Source organism: Podarcis muralis, chromosome 3 (genome assembly GCF_964188315.1).
Source record: "Podarcis muralis chromosome 3, rPodMur119.hap1.1, whole genome shotgun sequence".
Classification (NCBI taxonomy): Eukaryota; Metazoa; Chordata; class Lepidosauria; order Squamata; family Lacertidae; genus Podarcis; species Podarcis muralis.
In genome coordinates, this window is record NC_135657.1 from 108,198,378 (window position 1) to 108,213,336 (window position 14,959).

Here is a 14,959-nt window from a genome sequence, read left to right on the forward strand (position 1 = left end):
TCCAGATCCAAGGGCCTTCTGGTGGTTCCCTCACTGTGAGAAGTGAAGCTACAGGGAACCAGGCAGAGGGCCTTCTTGGTAGTCCCATCAGATGTCAAGGAAATAAACAACTATCTGACTTTTGGAAGACATCTGAAGGCAGCTCTGTTTAGGGAAGTTTTTAATGTTTGATGTTTTATCATGTTTATAATATCCTGTTGGGAGCCGCCCAGAGTGGCTGGGGAAACTCAACCAGATGGATGGGGTATAAATAATTTATTATTATTATTATTATTATTATTATTATTATTATTATTATTATTATTATTAACAGTGCCCACATGCAGCCTGCTGCTGCTCTGATCGTTTCAGTCTCCTTCTGGTTCTGGAAGACAGTGGGGAGAGGAGCTTGTCACAGCAGGAGGGGGATACATTTGTGACTCTTCACCAGCCTGACTCATATCTACGTCTTGTTCTTCCTCCTTTCCTACTTCAGCTTCTACCTCTAATTCTAGGCTTTTCTCTGCCACGGACTCTCCCAGCTCACTAAGCCCTGTCTCTTCTTTAGCTTCCAACACCTCCTCTTCCCAGTCTTCTCCCTCTGACTACTCATTGTTGTCCGACCGCCTCTCCCTGGGGTCTGAGCTTTCTTCCCTTGGTGGTTTGCCAGCTGGTTCCTCCCAGCACTCCTCCGCGTCCAGCCAGTCATCATCCAAATCCAGAGCAAAATGAGAAAACTGATAATTATCAAAATACTGGCCTCATTTCCTGGGTCCCAAATATTTACTGGTATGTGTGTGTGAGAGAGAGTATTGGTATGCATGCAGTCTTCATTTTTAAACCTATATGAATAAAAACATATCTACAGATCCATTGAATGCTACCAGCCTCTTCTGCAGTGCACTCAGACTGTCCCTCCCATTAAAGGTAAAGGGTAAAGGGACCCCTGACCATTAGGTCCAGTCGTGACCGACTCTGGGGTTGCGGCCCTCATCTCACTTTATTGGCCAAGGGAGCCGGTGTACAGCTTCTGGGTCATGTGGCCAGCATGACTAAGCCGCTTCTGGCGAACCAGAGCAGCGCACGGAAACGCCGTTTACCTTCCCGCTGGAGCAATACCTATTTATCTACTTGCACTTTGACGTGCTTTCGAACTGCTAGGTTGGCAGGAGGGCCCTCCCATTAGGCAGAGTAAAATAACCACCTCAGGCAGCAGAGTTTGGGTGTCAGGAAAGGGCAGCAAAATGTTGGTTATGTAATTTGTTTTTATTGTGTTTTTACTGCTAAGGAGTAGGAGAGGTGCTTGTTGAATGTTCTGCCTCAGATGTCAAAATAACTTGCCTGCCTTTAGTATTATGCGTCTTGACTTTGGGATGGGGGCACCATTTGCTGTTCTGACCCAGGGCATCAAAATACATTGCGTCTGCTCTGAGTATCTAGCAATGGCTAAGGTCCTCCCTTCAGAGAGCTAGTGTTTACGCACAGACACACACAGACAGAGATAGATAAGTGCTACTTATCTGTTCTGCTGCACAGTAAAAACTGCTCAGCTCCACCCTTCATGTACCCAGTGTAGTATAGGGACTGGAGCATTGGATTTTGAATTAGGAGATTTAAATCAAATACACTCTCAGTCATGAAGCTCACTATCTCAGCTTGGACCAATCCCAATATATCAGTCTAACCTATACCCAATGGGAGGGAGGTTATGTTCACCACTAGGGATAGAAGGGTCTGTTAATTTCAGTTCTCTAAGATTCTCACTTTCTAATCTTAATTTCTGTCCTTGATGTTTCTGCAGCGATTTGCATTTTTTAAAAAAATTCTCATGAAAATTCTTCAATATTTTAGCGTGAATTTCTTCTAAGAAATAGGTTTTTCCCTGTGGTTTTGACTAATATGCACTTTTTTTGCAAGCAATGCATTTTTGTATTTCATTTTCACAAATATATTCCTTTTTGCACACATTTCCCCTAATATATGCATTTTTATAAACACTGCTTGGCTGGAGAACTGCATCACAAAATTCAGATAAGTGTGAATCTTGAGGGATGGCTGTGTTTCAATGCTCATATTGTTTTGGAAAGCACAGATTAGATATATTCAGCTTCATGAATCTGAACAGAGTCACATTTATTCCCCATCTCCAGACACCACCTTTATCTTACTGAGGGAACGGTGGTACACAAACGTGATAGATTCAGTAATGACAAATGATAATTTCCCCGGGCGCCGTTTTTCTCCTTGACAACAGTAGGTTGCAATGGATTGTCACTTCTTCTGTGGCCATAAATATAAGGGTGTACTTTTTTATTAATAAGTGAATGGGACATTCTCAAGGTCAGAACGTGTTCTCAGGGCAGGGACCGAAACTGTGAAATTTGAGATACAGAATGGATGGACACAATAGCCTAATAGGCTTCTGCCACCAGAGGGGAGGAGAGAATATTGATGTCTTAGAAATCCCTGCACAGTGTAGAATTTTTTTTTTTTTAAAGTTAAGCTTTCCCTACAGCACAACATGAAAGATGACATCTATGTATCAGTGCTCAGTGACTACTCAGAACCCTGGAGGTTTTTCCATTCCGTTTCATTATGATCTCCTTTTCTAAAGGGTACTGGATGAACAGGATTTCACAAACACAAACTGCTACCGCATCCAAAATCCATCTCTCTCGGAGCCATTTGCCTGTTTTCAAAAAAATATACACTGGATACAATATAACGACACTAGATAATGACGATCAGCATCTTAAATATATTGTGCCCTGTATGATGAGAGAGGAAATGCTTTCTAGCTGGTGACGCAGTTTATTTGTGGAGTTAAATACATGTTGGGCAGACTCTACAAGGCACTTCAGATGATTACATAACCACCCCATATTGTTTCGAAGGGGCTCCATGTGCCAAGTCACAGCGTGATAATGTGACAACTATAGGTAGGTGGATTGTCAAGCCCTTGGAAGGGCAGTGTCAGTGGCGATCCCACTGCTTCGCCCCCCCAAACCCTCAACTCACTGTTCTTCTTTTTTCTTGGAATTAAAAGGCTGGGGAGGCTGTCTGCACCACTCCTCTGCCCTCTCCCTGACGTCACCACATCTCAACCAGTGTGATATGTCAACTATGCAGAGCCCCAGCAGAGTCTTCCAGAGATTCCCTGTCACCAGCAGACAGCTTCTCCCAGAGTTCCCAATTACAGGGGGGCGAGGGCGCCTCTCCCGCGCAGTTCGAAGTAAAAAAGTGTTTCTAAGATGCAGCAAAACACTACTGTCTACTATATATGCATTTCTTCTGGCCTTTGAAGATACATACGTGTAGGAAGATCCCCTAACACTATCACCATGCTAGCAAACGCTGCTGTGTAAAACCCACAGCCTCTTCTCCTGACTCTCGCAGAGTCAGCCCCTGACAGCAAAGATGACAGTACATGGATGTGCAACAGGACAAGACGTAATGAAAGCAATGCCCTAGAGACTACTATGCCTGCCTCCACATGCAGGCTTAATTCCTGAACCAACGGGAGGCTGAATGACTCAACAAGTCATACATTCAACCTTGCTGGTGTTGCTATGGTAACCCAGTGCACCCGGCACCCTTATATCACAAGATCCAGGCATGGGGAATGTGCTAGAGCTCAAGCTCAAGCCTGTGCAATTTAACTCACTGTTCACATCATACCAACATATAGTCCTACTGTACGAAAGTAAGAACCACATCCTTTGGCCTTCCCACTTTTGACTCTGGTCCTGCTCACATTGGCATTAATGTTTGATGTTTTATCGTGTTTTTTAATATTCTGTTGGGAGCCGCCCAGAGTGGCTGCGGAAACTGAGGCAGATGGGTGGGGTATAAATAAACTATTATTATTATTATTATTATTATTATTATTATTATTATTATTAGGCCTCCAGAATGTTGTACTGGAGGGAATATAGCTCTGGATATGGATTGCAAAATATTCCCTGCCACTGACTTCCTACTAGTCTTGATATGGCTAGGGAACTTTTTTGTTTTAAGGTGGGGTATGCATGTGTTGAAGCCTACTGACTACAAACAAGCTCTGCTAATAGTTATTGATCTAGTTGATACGATTCATGAGAAGTTTTCCTTTTGTTTGTGGCTCTAATGGCGCATTTCTAAATTAGACAACAGGCTTCAAAGGAGAAACCAAATACAAGGCAGTCATGTCAGAAATCACATGTAAAGAAGCATCTTTTTGTATTTATGGTTAAAGGCAGAAGTTGACAGTTATTGTCAGCAGTTATGCTCAGCTACAATCATTCTAAAGTTATCCAGTTTCTCTAGCAGTAAATAGTGGACGTTAAAAATTTGAAAAATGAAAACGACGTGCAAAACATAATTACTTGTACAAACGGTCCCTCCTTCCCTTGTTAGAAGTGTACTTTCAATGATAGTTCCTTCCCTCCACATGTAAATATTCTTATTGCTGAGTCATATCCCAGGCACAGTGAGGAACAACGATAGAATGATTTGTGTGTGTGTGTGTGTGTGTGTGTGTGCATTTAAAAAATGTTATTCTTCAAGACAAAGTCATATAATTTTTAAATTTGTGTACTGCCCTGGGATCTGTGGATGAAGGGTGCTATACAAAATTAATAAATTCTGAAATCCAGCAAAAGTTTAACATCAGCCTCCCCCATTCCAGATGTTTTGGACCACAACCCTCATCGTCCCACCAGTTGAAGTCCAAAACATATGGAGGGCACCAGGTTGGGGGGGGGGACTGGCTTACCCACAGACATGGTAAGGCAATGATTGCAAGCAAAATATGCTGCTCTTTTCAAAGTAAGAGATTTGCTTTCATCCATTAGTTTTATTTATTTATGCTTAAGATTGATAGATGCATTTCTTCGTAGCCCACAAGGTCCCACTATCTGCACTTAAGAGGTTCTTGGGTAGCAGAAGGGCTTGAAAGGATGTCTTTTCTTGAGCCTGATGAGCCAGTGTCTGGGGCTCAATTTTCATATGTTCAAAGCAGTTTCATATTTTCAAATTGTCAACATCAGCACTAGATTCTTATATGTGAACCCGTCAACTGAAAATTATTTTTGCTTGCTAGAAAGGGGAGATTCTGACCCAGAATTACCAGACTCTTGGTATAAGGTTTGACTAAAAATGATTACTTCCAGGAATGCAACAAACCCAGTTCCAAATACTAACCCTCTCCCTGTTTAGCAGAGGGCTATATATTCTTTCTTTAGCAAACCCCTCAACTACGCCATCACTTTCACAGCTTGAAAGAAATGCATTTTGGTCGGGGTAGGAGAAACTATTTCACCTATTCACACAACAGTTTAATCGCTAATACTTCAAAATCTATGAAACAAGGAATGCATAAAAGAAGAAGAAGAAAAATTCAGATTTGCAATCCTGAGATTAAATCACCAGTCTGTATGAATGTAGTGGCACACATATAACTGGAGAAAATACCTGATGGGTGTAAATCAACATATTCCCAATAGGTGTCGTTAATGTGGTTATAAATGATTTTGATGCCCAGATCTCTGTTTTTAATGGGGGCTTTTTAGAACACAAAACACACATGGCTTGGGATAGTTCCAGCTGAAAAGCTAAATGCATTTGATAGCTGCAGCCAGCATGAATTTAATTTGGTCAATGCCAGATGAGAATTCATCATCCAAAGTAACAGTGAAACATTCAGGACAAATTGCTTCTGGTCTTTCTTTCCCCTTGGATTAGAAATTCAGCTTCTGCAGCTGGGAAAGTTGAGATACCGTATCTACCATTGCCAAAGAAGGGACACTATAAAGCTATGATAAAGGGGATGAGGCATAACAATATATTTCACCCATGTGCGTGGATGGGTAGCCTCTTAATGTTTAAATTGCAGAAGGTTTCCAAAATTTGCAGTGGAAGTAAGCTGTAGAAAATTGGTTGTATGCATCATTCCCAACTGGCTGAGATGGGAGAATCAACACTGCATCTTGGAATTGCATGTCCTGGAATTATATAACACGCTCCACTTTGCACATTTCTACTGCATTTATGACAGAGAGAAGCAATGTTGCAACACTCACCCCTAGAGCATGAAATAATTGGGTGGATGATAGCCCCCAGTGTGGAAGATCCTGCCAGCGCAGCCCAGAAACAAGTCCCATTACGTTCAAGGGAACTAACTCCCAGATAAATAGGTACAGTGGTACCTCGGGTTGCAGACACTTCAGGTTTACAGACGCTTCAGGTTACAGACTCTGCTAACCCAGAAATAGTACCTTGGGTTAAGAACTTTGCTTCAGGGTGAGAACAGAAATTGTGCGGCAGCAGTGGGAAGCCCCATTAGCTAAAGTGGTGCCTCAGGTTAAGAACAGTTTCAGGTTAAGCACGGACCTCCAGAACAAATTAAGTTCTTAACCCGAGGTACCACTATATAGAGTCAAAGCCGGAAAAGCAAGGTCTTCTGCATGACAGGGGCTTCCCCACATGAGCCATAACATTTAAATGCTGCTTACTAAAGATCTAGCCGGCTACAGAGGTGAAATGCAGATATATAAAGACTACCCTCCCAGTCCAGTAAATTAGAATGCAAACAGTTTAGCTCTGCTCAGCAGAGATGTTCATCAATGTAAGTTAAATTCAGCTGGCAAGGAAGATTGCTCAGGCCATTGTCCAGCATCAACACCAGAAGAAATTAATTACAGTAGAATGAATTCACTTCAGCTCCATCAATTTATGTCAGTAATGATATTTCAAGACTCTGTCAAAGGATGTCAGCTGAGCCCTAAGGCTCGGGTTCAACAATGCGGCTAAGAATGTGTCTGGGCAACTGAGCTCCACAATCAGCAGCCCCATGCTATAAGATGGCGGCCAGACTGTATGGCCAATTCAGATGGGGCAGAAGAGGAATGGGATGGTGAATGCCTGCAATTTGCTGACTCGGAAGAAGGCTATATATGGAGTTTGGGGGTGGGTAATGGCATGTCAGAGAGAATGATCTAGCTAGGCACATGCTAACTTTGATTTGCTTTACGCAGCAGGGGCATTCAACCATTCAGCACAGTCTGATGTGGTGCAATCCAACCACAGATACATCACATGGAGCTGCTGCGGGTGTGTTTTGTCTCTATTGCCATAGCTGTCAACCTTTCCCTTTTCTTGCGAGGAATCCTATTTGGAATAAGGAAATTTCCCTTAAAAAGGGGGGAAAGTTGACAACTATGCTCTATTGCTAAGCTCCTGCTTCCCTATTGTGCAACGGAAAACGTTGTCATGCAATTTAGTACATCCTTAAATTATTTCCTAAGTGCATACAGTATGTGCTGGCTGCTCCAGGAGTAGCCAACAGGGTGCCCTCCAATGTCATTGGACTACAGCTCCCACTTGCTGACCATTAAGGCATTGATTTTTGCACCATTAAAGCATCCCCACCCACCCTTCTTCCTTATGGTGTCACCTGCAGAAAGCCATTTTAACCTGCCCCATCCCAAAGACTGAATTGCCTTCCTCTGTTTTTTGTCACACAGAAAAGGTAAAAAGGTAAAGGATGCCTGGACGGTTAAGTCCATTCAAAGGCGACTAGGGGGTTGTGACGCTCATCTCACTTCAGGCCGAGGGAGCCGGCGGTTGTCCACAGACAGCTTTCCGGGTCATGTGGCCAGCATGACTAAACCACTTCTGGTGCAACGGAACACCGTGACAGAAACCAGAGTGCATGGAAATGCTGTTTACCTTCCTGCTGCAGCGGTACCTATTTATCTACTTGCTATGGTGTGCTTCCGAACTGCTAGGTTGGCGGGAGCTGGGACAGAGCAACGGGAGCTCACCCCTTTGCGGGGATTCAAACCACTGACCTTCTGATCAGCAAGCTCAAGAGGCTCAGTGGTTTAGACCACAGCACCACCAGGGGCAGCCACACAGCCAGGGGTAGCCAACCTGACACCTTCTGTGTTGTTGGCCATGCTAACAGGAGTTGAGAGCCAGAATGGCATAATGGACCCTGGAGCCCAATCCCAGCTCAGCCATGAAGCTCATTGGATGACCTTCAGCCAGTCACCTTCTCTCAGCCTACCCTACCTCACAGGGTTGTTGTGATGGCAAAATGGAGGGCAGGGAGAATCATGTATGCCACCTTCAGCTCCTTGGAGGAAAGGTGGGAGAGGAACTGAATAGTAATAAATTATAAGAACTTCTGGTTTGTACCCTATTGACTAGGCTTCCTCCAACTCAGCCCTCCAGATGTTTTGTGACTTCAATTCCCATAATCCCTGACAACTGGTCCTGATCATGGGAGTTGTAGGCCATAAACATCTGGAGGGCCGAGTTTGAGGAAGCCTGCTATTGACTATCATGACGTGAGTCTCACAAAGCAGCACAAGTTGTTTTATTTTTGATTTGAGGATATTTATTATGATTTCTGATGTGGCCAGTTCACCCCTTGCTAGTTTATCTTGGCACTGGAAGTGGGTCTGAGAACTGAAATGACCAACAGGCAAAACACTATACCGCATGTGGGACGCAATCTAAACAGTCTATGAGAAGCTAAAAATTGCTATTCCTAGACTGGGAAAATGGTTCAAATGTCAAATGGTTCCCTGCCTGGTATTATTTTCAGTTCCCAACCCAATCCACCTACAGTGGCAAAGGAATATCACAGAGGAACAGCATAAAGTGGATGGGCAGCTGAGAGCAAGGCATAAGTGTAATATAAAAACCATATACTATATTCAAAGATGCATTTTGCTCATATCTAAACATAAAGGGAGCAGGAAATGTAAATGAACATAAGATCAGGCCAGAGCTCCATCTGGTCCAGCACATTGTTTTCACAGTGGCCAACCAGATGCCCATAGCAAGCAGAACCTAAGCATAACATCACTCTCCCCATCTGTGAATAATATTTAAAGACATACAACTGCTCAAAGAAAACAGGAGACCCAAAGCAGCACTGCATCCCGTTCGCCGAGCCCTAAGACTTTCTTGCAATGGTGCTGCATCAGACAGAGAAGCGGCGTCATTGCAAATTAAAAAGACATTTGAATCATTTATTCTTCTTCCCCACTGCAGCACTGGAGTAGGAAAAGAGACTCCTAGCCAGCAACGGGCAGGAAAAACACTCTGCTGTGGCAGTGTGGTCCATATGCATGTGTATGTGTGTGTGTGTGTGTGTGTGTGTGTGTGTGTGTGTGTTGGGGCTGCATGCATGTGAGTGTGCATTGACCACACCCACTTCAGTTCATCACTGGCATATAACCCTATGAGGGGTGGCCAATGCTCAGGGCAAAAAAGTTAGCTGCTCCAAGATATAAAACTAAACATTAAATCCTTGCCATAAATCCTTGAGTGAGTGAGAAACTTGGGTGTTAGGAATGGGCAAAACGTATGTATTATTTATACCTCACCCATCTGGGTGGGTTTCCCCAGCCACTCTGGGTGGCTTACAGAATATAAAAAAATGGAAAACTTCAGACATTAAAAATTTCTCAATGTCTTCTAAAAGTCAGATAGTCTTCTAAAAGTCAGATAGTTGTTTATTTCCTTGACATCTGATGGGAGGGCATTCCACAGGGTGGGCACCACTACCGAGAAGGCCCTCTGTAGTGGCGCTACAAATTTATTATACAAAATTAATAAACAACAACAACAATAATAATAATCTTGACACACTAGGGCATGATTTACTTGTTCTTTGGGATACCCTCTCTGACAGCTCTTTGGAACCAAGGGCCCAAAGTCATCTCAGTTATTGCAGTCTGGAAATATCCTCCTGGCTGATTTGCAGTCTTTGCAAAAGCAGCAGCCATCAGCTCCATCCAGTTCCCGCTGCCTGCAACATTTGGCAATCAAACGAGCCATTGTGGAATTATGCCTTGGCAGGTCCTAATGGAAAGATTTTGTTCAGGTTGTTCCCTAAGAAATGGTCTCCGCTTCTGCTTGTGTTGGCTTGTTTGCTTCCAGGTCTGCATTGCTGGTTGGCTGGTGCATCTTCTGTCTCTGTTCCACATGCCAGCCACTGCAAGGTGACGCTGGCAGTTCTTTTAGGGTCCATCTTCTCATGTGTTTGATATCCAGGCACCTGGAAGTCATACATGGCTGTTGCAAGAAAGGCATTCTGCCCATGCTTAGAAAACCCTGTTGTTGCTTCATAGGGATATAAGAAGATTCCTGCTCCATCAATGACTCGTCATCATGTTCTTATGGGGGACCAACCAGATGCCTATGGGAAGACCTCAAGCAGAATCTGTGCTTCAGAAGCAGCAAGACCATGATGGGCTTGGCATCGAAATCAGATTCTGGGGTTACAGCCTACCCCACATCCCTCCCAATCGGTCCTCTTCTGATCTACCAGCTGCATTCTCCACTCCCACCTCGTTTCTTCTTCCTACTGCGAGGCACGATTCCTCGGTCGTGGCTGCCCGCGGTTCCTCGAGATTATTCTGGGTTCCCATTCTCTGAGTCACGAGGCACCCGAAGGACATTGCTGGTGCTTAACGTCGTGAGCCCGAGGAAGACACCCTTTGCTCGCCTTGTTTGCAGCGACAGCATCCTTCAAACCACCCCCCTCTTCCCCTCTCTGCTTTGTCCAGATGGACCTGACAAGCCCACACCTTAAAACAAAACAACAACAACAAAAACACGATAACAACAATCTCATGGAGGGGTTAATTTGTTTAACAAATCGATTAAGGGAAAGTATATCAGTCGTGTTTAGATTGTCACGTGGTAAGTCTCGCTCGCTTCTGTTTTGCTGCGTAGAGATCTGCTGGGAGAAGCTGGCCTTGGGCAGCCGTCGCCAGCTAGTTTAATAATAACCCCACCTGATTCTTATCACCAAGACCAGGACCCGAGCGGAAAGCAAGCTGTGCTCAGTAGAGCCCCTGCGATTTGGACCTGAAAGCATTTTAGACAACCGAATGGTGGGGTGGGGGTTGGGAGACAGGAAGAAGTCACCGCACCTCACCACTCCCAGCTAAGTAGCCTCTTTTCGATGTAGGCGCCCCTTGATTCAACGTGCTTCCTCCACGCCAGCAGTTAATGCAGCAGATGGACGCAGAGGCCAGGAAACGTGACAGTGGGAAGCAAACGCCGGGCTGGGCGCATCAAATCTGGTGCTTGCTGCCTGATCTCCGGGAGTTTTCTCAATCAGCCCTCTTAATCCGTCAGCTGAGCTGAGCTGACGCGTCTCTCTCTCTTTCCACCCTGTAGCCATGAATGGGCGCCACCTGAGATCTCACCCCGCATCACTTATCCAGAGACGCTGCTAAGATGGAAACAAAGCCTCACGGTCCCCTGGTTTTCCTATCAGTCTCAGACGCAAGGATTTTTTTTTCCGCCCCCGCCCCCTGTAACACTGCAGGCTTCCTCCCCTCCCGCTCCCGCTCCCTTTCTTCTTCTTCGCCCCTTCGCCTGCGATGAAGAAGAAAACCCCCAGGAATCGTTTTCACTGGTGCTTTCGCACGTAAGAGCTTTCCTCTGACGCAAACATGTGAAGCGCTCTTTGGCCCGGAGCTCCGGGGAAGCGCAAAGCTGTATTTGTGAATACCCTGCCCCCCCACCCTTAAGTAAACAATCTCCCTTGAAGCTTCCTTGCTTAGGGGCCCCCGGTCCGCTGTCCTTTTCTCTCCTCTCAATGCAACCCCTCCCCCTTGGCAGGAAGAATCCCGCATGTTCTATGTGGGCCAGGAATGTTGCTTTAGACATTCCAGCAAATCGGTTACATAAGATGCAAGCACAGTTAAGGGAAGCTCTGCGGTGCACACGAGACCAGAGTCCTCTTCGCTCGGTTCCCCTCCCCTCCAGTCGAGGGCTTGGGAGTGGGTTGGACATTTGTTCTTGTTTTTTATTTTAAAACCCCCACATCCAGCACAGATCTCTCTACTGCATCCCAGAGGCTCTGGCCCCATTGCTTCCCATAGCCTCGTAGGAATGGCCCTCCGACGTGTACTAGCAAAGAAAAGATGAATGAAGGTGCCCAGCCCAGTCTATGGGAAAATTACAGGGCGCCGGGCTCACGAGTGGTTTGTTTTCAAACCCAATGGAAGTTTAGCAATTTGGCCATTGCAAACGTCGTCATTAAAATGATGAGGTGGGCGGGGTGGGTGGAGAGACAGGGAGAGAAAAAAAAAATACCGGATTTAAAAAAAAAAACTTATTGAAAACAGAGCACACAACGTGACAAGCAAATAATACGAACTTTAATATTGGAAAGTGAAGGCACCAAAAGCTATCTTACGCCCCTTCCCCCACCGCCTTCCCCTCCCCCGTCACCTTTTAGAATTTATCCGCTTAAACACAGGCTTTCCTCGCAGGAAAACGAGGATCCACTTTTTTGGGGGGTGGGGGTGGACGAAAAGCCGAGGGTTCGCAGCTCTGGACTCTGCAATACGGAGGTTAGGAAATACTTTTTGCCTGTCCTAAGTGGCGATGAATGCGGATATTCTGAGATGGAGAAACAGCGTGATCTCGGGTGATGGCGTGTAAACAGAGGCACCGCTGGGCGGGTGGGGGGGGGGTAAAGCATTGTTGACAAAAAGACGCAAAGGAGAAGCTGGAAACTTGGGACTAGATCGGAGTCGCCTTTTAAAGATTTTAATGTGCCTCTATACGCGCACATACAATCTGTCTGACATATTTAAGTTTGGTTTCAGTCCCCTGCCTTCTAAACCACCCCCCCACCACCACCTCACGTTATCATTTTGCAGTTACAGTATTTGCAAATCGGGTCTCTGGAACCAGGCGAGCGCTGTCCAAGGTGCTGACCACGACCCTACGGTCTCCATGCAGGGGGTTAGCTGTCCGAGGTGCTGAATCGAAGCCCACTGCTGCAGTGAAGCTTTCCGCTGCGCAAGCTGCCCTGATGGATTTCTACCGCCGCGGCGACGCAGTCCGCAGCCGTAGCCGCTATCCAGGGTGCTGAACCACTATCTGCCATTGAAGGCTGTCGGCTAATGTGGATGGCGGGGAGGCAAAACAACCGAAAAAGAAAACCCCAACCTCCGCCCGATATCGTATCCCACCTCGACACTCCAGCGCCAGATACGCAGACGAGAACCATGCACCACAATGCGGGAGAGAGGGTTGTTCCCAGACAGGAAAACAACCACCATATCTTAAAAGAAGGACACGATATAGGTTTAAGTATTCTCTCCCTAAACCGCCCCCTCACGCACAAAGAGTTAAGGCTGCAGGAAAACTCTTAAAACGCACAGCAACATAAAATAATAAGAATAATAAAATCGGCCGTGTGAAATAGGGTTTCATTTCTTCTCCTTTCCTCTTCTTTGCTCAGTCAGAAAACAACAACATGGTTGGTGAGATTACAGCTCTCCCAACAATATATTTCCTCCACACCTTTGCGAGCGGCGGAAGCGGGGGGAGAAAAGGCTTCCTATGAGGCTTTTATCCGGCGCTTCTCTTACCTTGGCTGCAGAAGAGCTCTGTCCGGTCGCCTCCGACGAAGGATGTGAGACTGGGGTGCACTGCTGCAGTCGGGAAGTAAGCACAGCCGCTGCTGACCTCCCCGAGTCTCCTTCTTCAATGGAATGGGAGCTGTGCCCTCATCAAAGATGGCCGTCGTTTCCAACGTCAGCAGCTTTTAATAGACATCTATTGAGGGGAGGAGGAGAGTGAAAGGAGGGCTCGCGCGGGAGGGGGCGCGGGGAACTGGAGAGGCAGGCTGGCGTCTGTGGGAGCTTGACTCATCAGAAGCTGCTGCTGTTGCTGCACTGTACCGCAATCCTTTGCATTTTGCTCCACCGGTTATTAAAAGCGATAAATCTGTTTTAAAATTATTTAAAGGAGACACGACGGGGCGTGACCTTTCCTAGTGCATGCCGTAGCCTGAAGATATCTTGTTCACCTTTGCAGGGCATTTGTTAGCTGAAGCTTTGGTTGGGGGCGGGGAGGGAGAGCAATAATGCGGTAATGATTTGTTTTCGCCAAAGGGGTGGTCCGAAAAGGGTATCCCTCTGAAGTCTCCAGTACTCCATATATGGCCCGTCGACGTGGGCTTCTATTTTTATGTAAGATTTCTCTCTCCTTCTCTGTGTTGTTTTCTGTGCCCCAACCAAGCAAGCCAACTTTGCATAAGGGCTTTAATTATGCCAGTCTGTCTGGTTGGGACCCCTCCTCCTTAGCAAAGGGAATGCAAACAAAATCGCCTTGTTGTTGTTTTGTTTTTACATTCCTGTCGGTAGCTTTACAATGTACAGTAGCTGTTAAAACCTCAAAAGTAATTTTTTTATATTTACAATATATAAAAACTCTTAGGCTAAAGAACAGCAGTACACTGATGGAATGAATCCAAATTTCTCAGATCGTATCTATTTTGCTCATTTTAAAAGCTTAAGCTAAACTCTGAGAAGGCTGTCTTGCTCTTATCTGCCCAAATGCCACATTCTATTTAATCCATGTCTAATGACATACGTAAAGTATTACTCCTAGATTATTAAGACAAGCAAGCATCAATCACACCATTGCATGCTTACTTCAGTATAGCAGAATGGTAAAGAAACTAAGCTTCGTTATGAGTTGAGACTGAAATGTATCTCCCCCCACTAAAAAACATTTCTGGCTGGATTCATGTGGCCCTCCAGGAGAGAGATCAAATACCATGCAAAATTTAAAAGTGTGCCTGTCAAGCACTGAGTTTATGTGGGACATGGAGAAAAGCAGAAATACAGATTATTTGCCCCCCCTTCTGCATTGCTCTTTCTCCTTCACCCCTCCCTCCCCACCAAAAGTTTGATAGTTAATTGTGCACTGAAAACCCAGGAAAGGATAGCTCTTCCACCCAAAAACAAACGAAAAACCCCTCATTTAAATACAGGTGTTCTAAAATGAGGAAAAGGAGGTCTGTGACAAGGAAAGGAAGAACAAGTAATAAAGAAGACTCTTCAACAGTCTGTGTGATCTGTACTGCTGCTCCAACAAGAGCCTGATTTTGCCAGGTTTTCCGGCTTATGTTGGCTGTGAGAACAGTCCTTCCTTCTTTCGGATGCAACAG

General features: G+C 45.4%; 1 protein-coding gene across 2 annotated transcripts in view; it reads right to left on the reverse strand.

Annotated features, from left to right (window-relative positions):
- The window catches only part of SNAP25 (synaptosome associated protein 25), an 80,460-nt gene extending 66,931 nt beyond the window's left edge, over positions 1-13,529 (reverse strand). For both annotated transcript variants that reach the window (XM_028722226.2, XM_028722227.2), the window contains exon 1: positions 13,374-13,529. The gene's annotated coding sequence lies outside the window, so the exon portion shown is untranslated. The remainder of the gene's footprint in view (positions 1-13,373) is intronic.
- Positions 13,530-14,959: the final 1,430 nt, after the last annotated feature.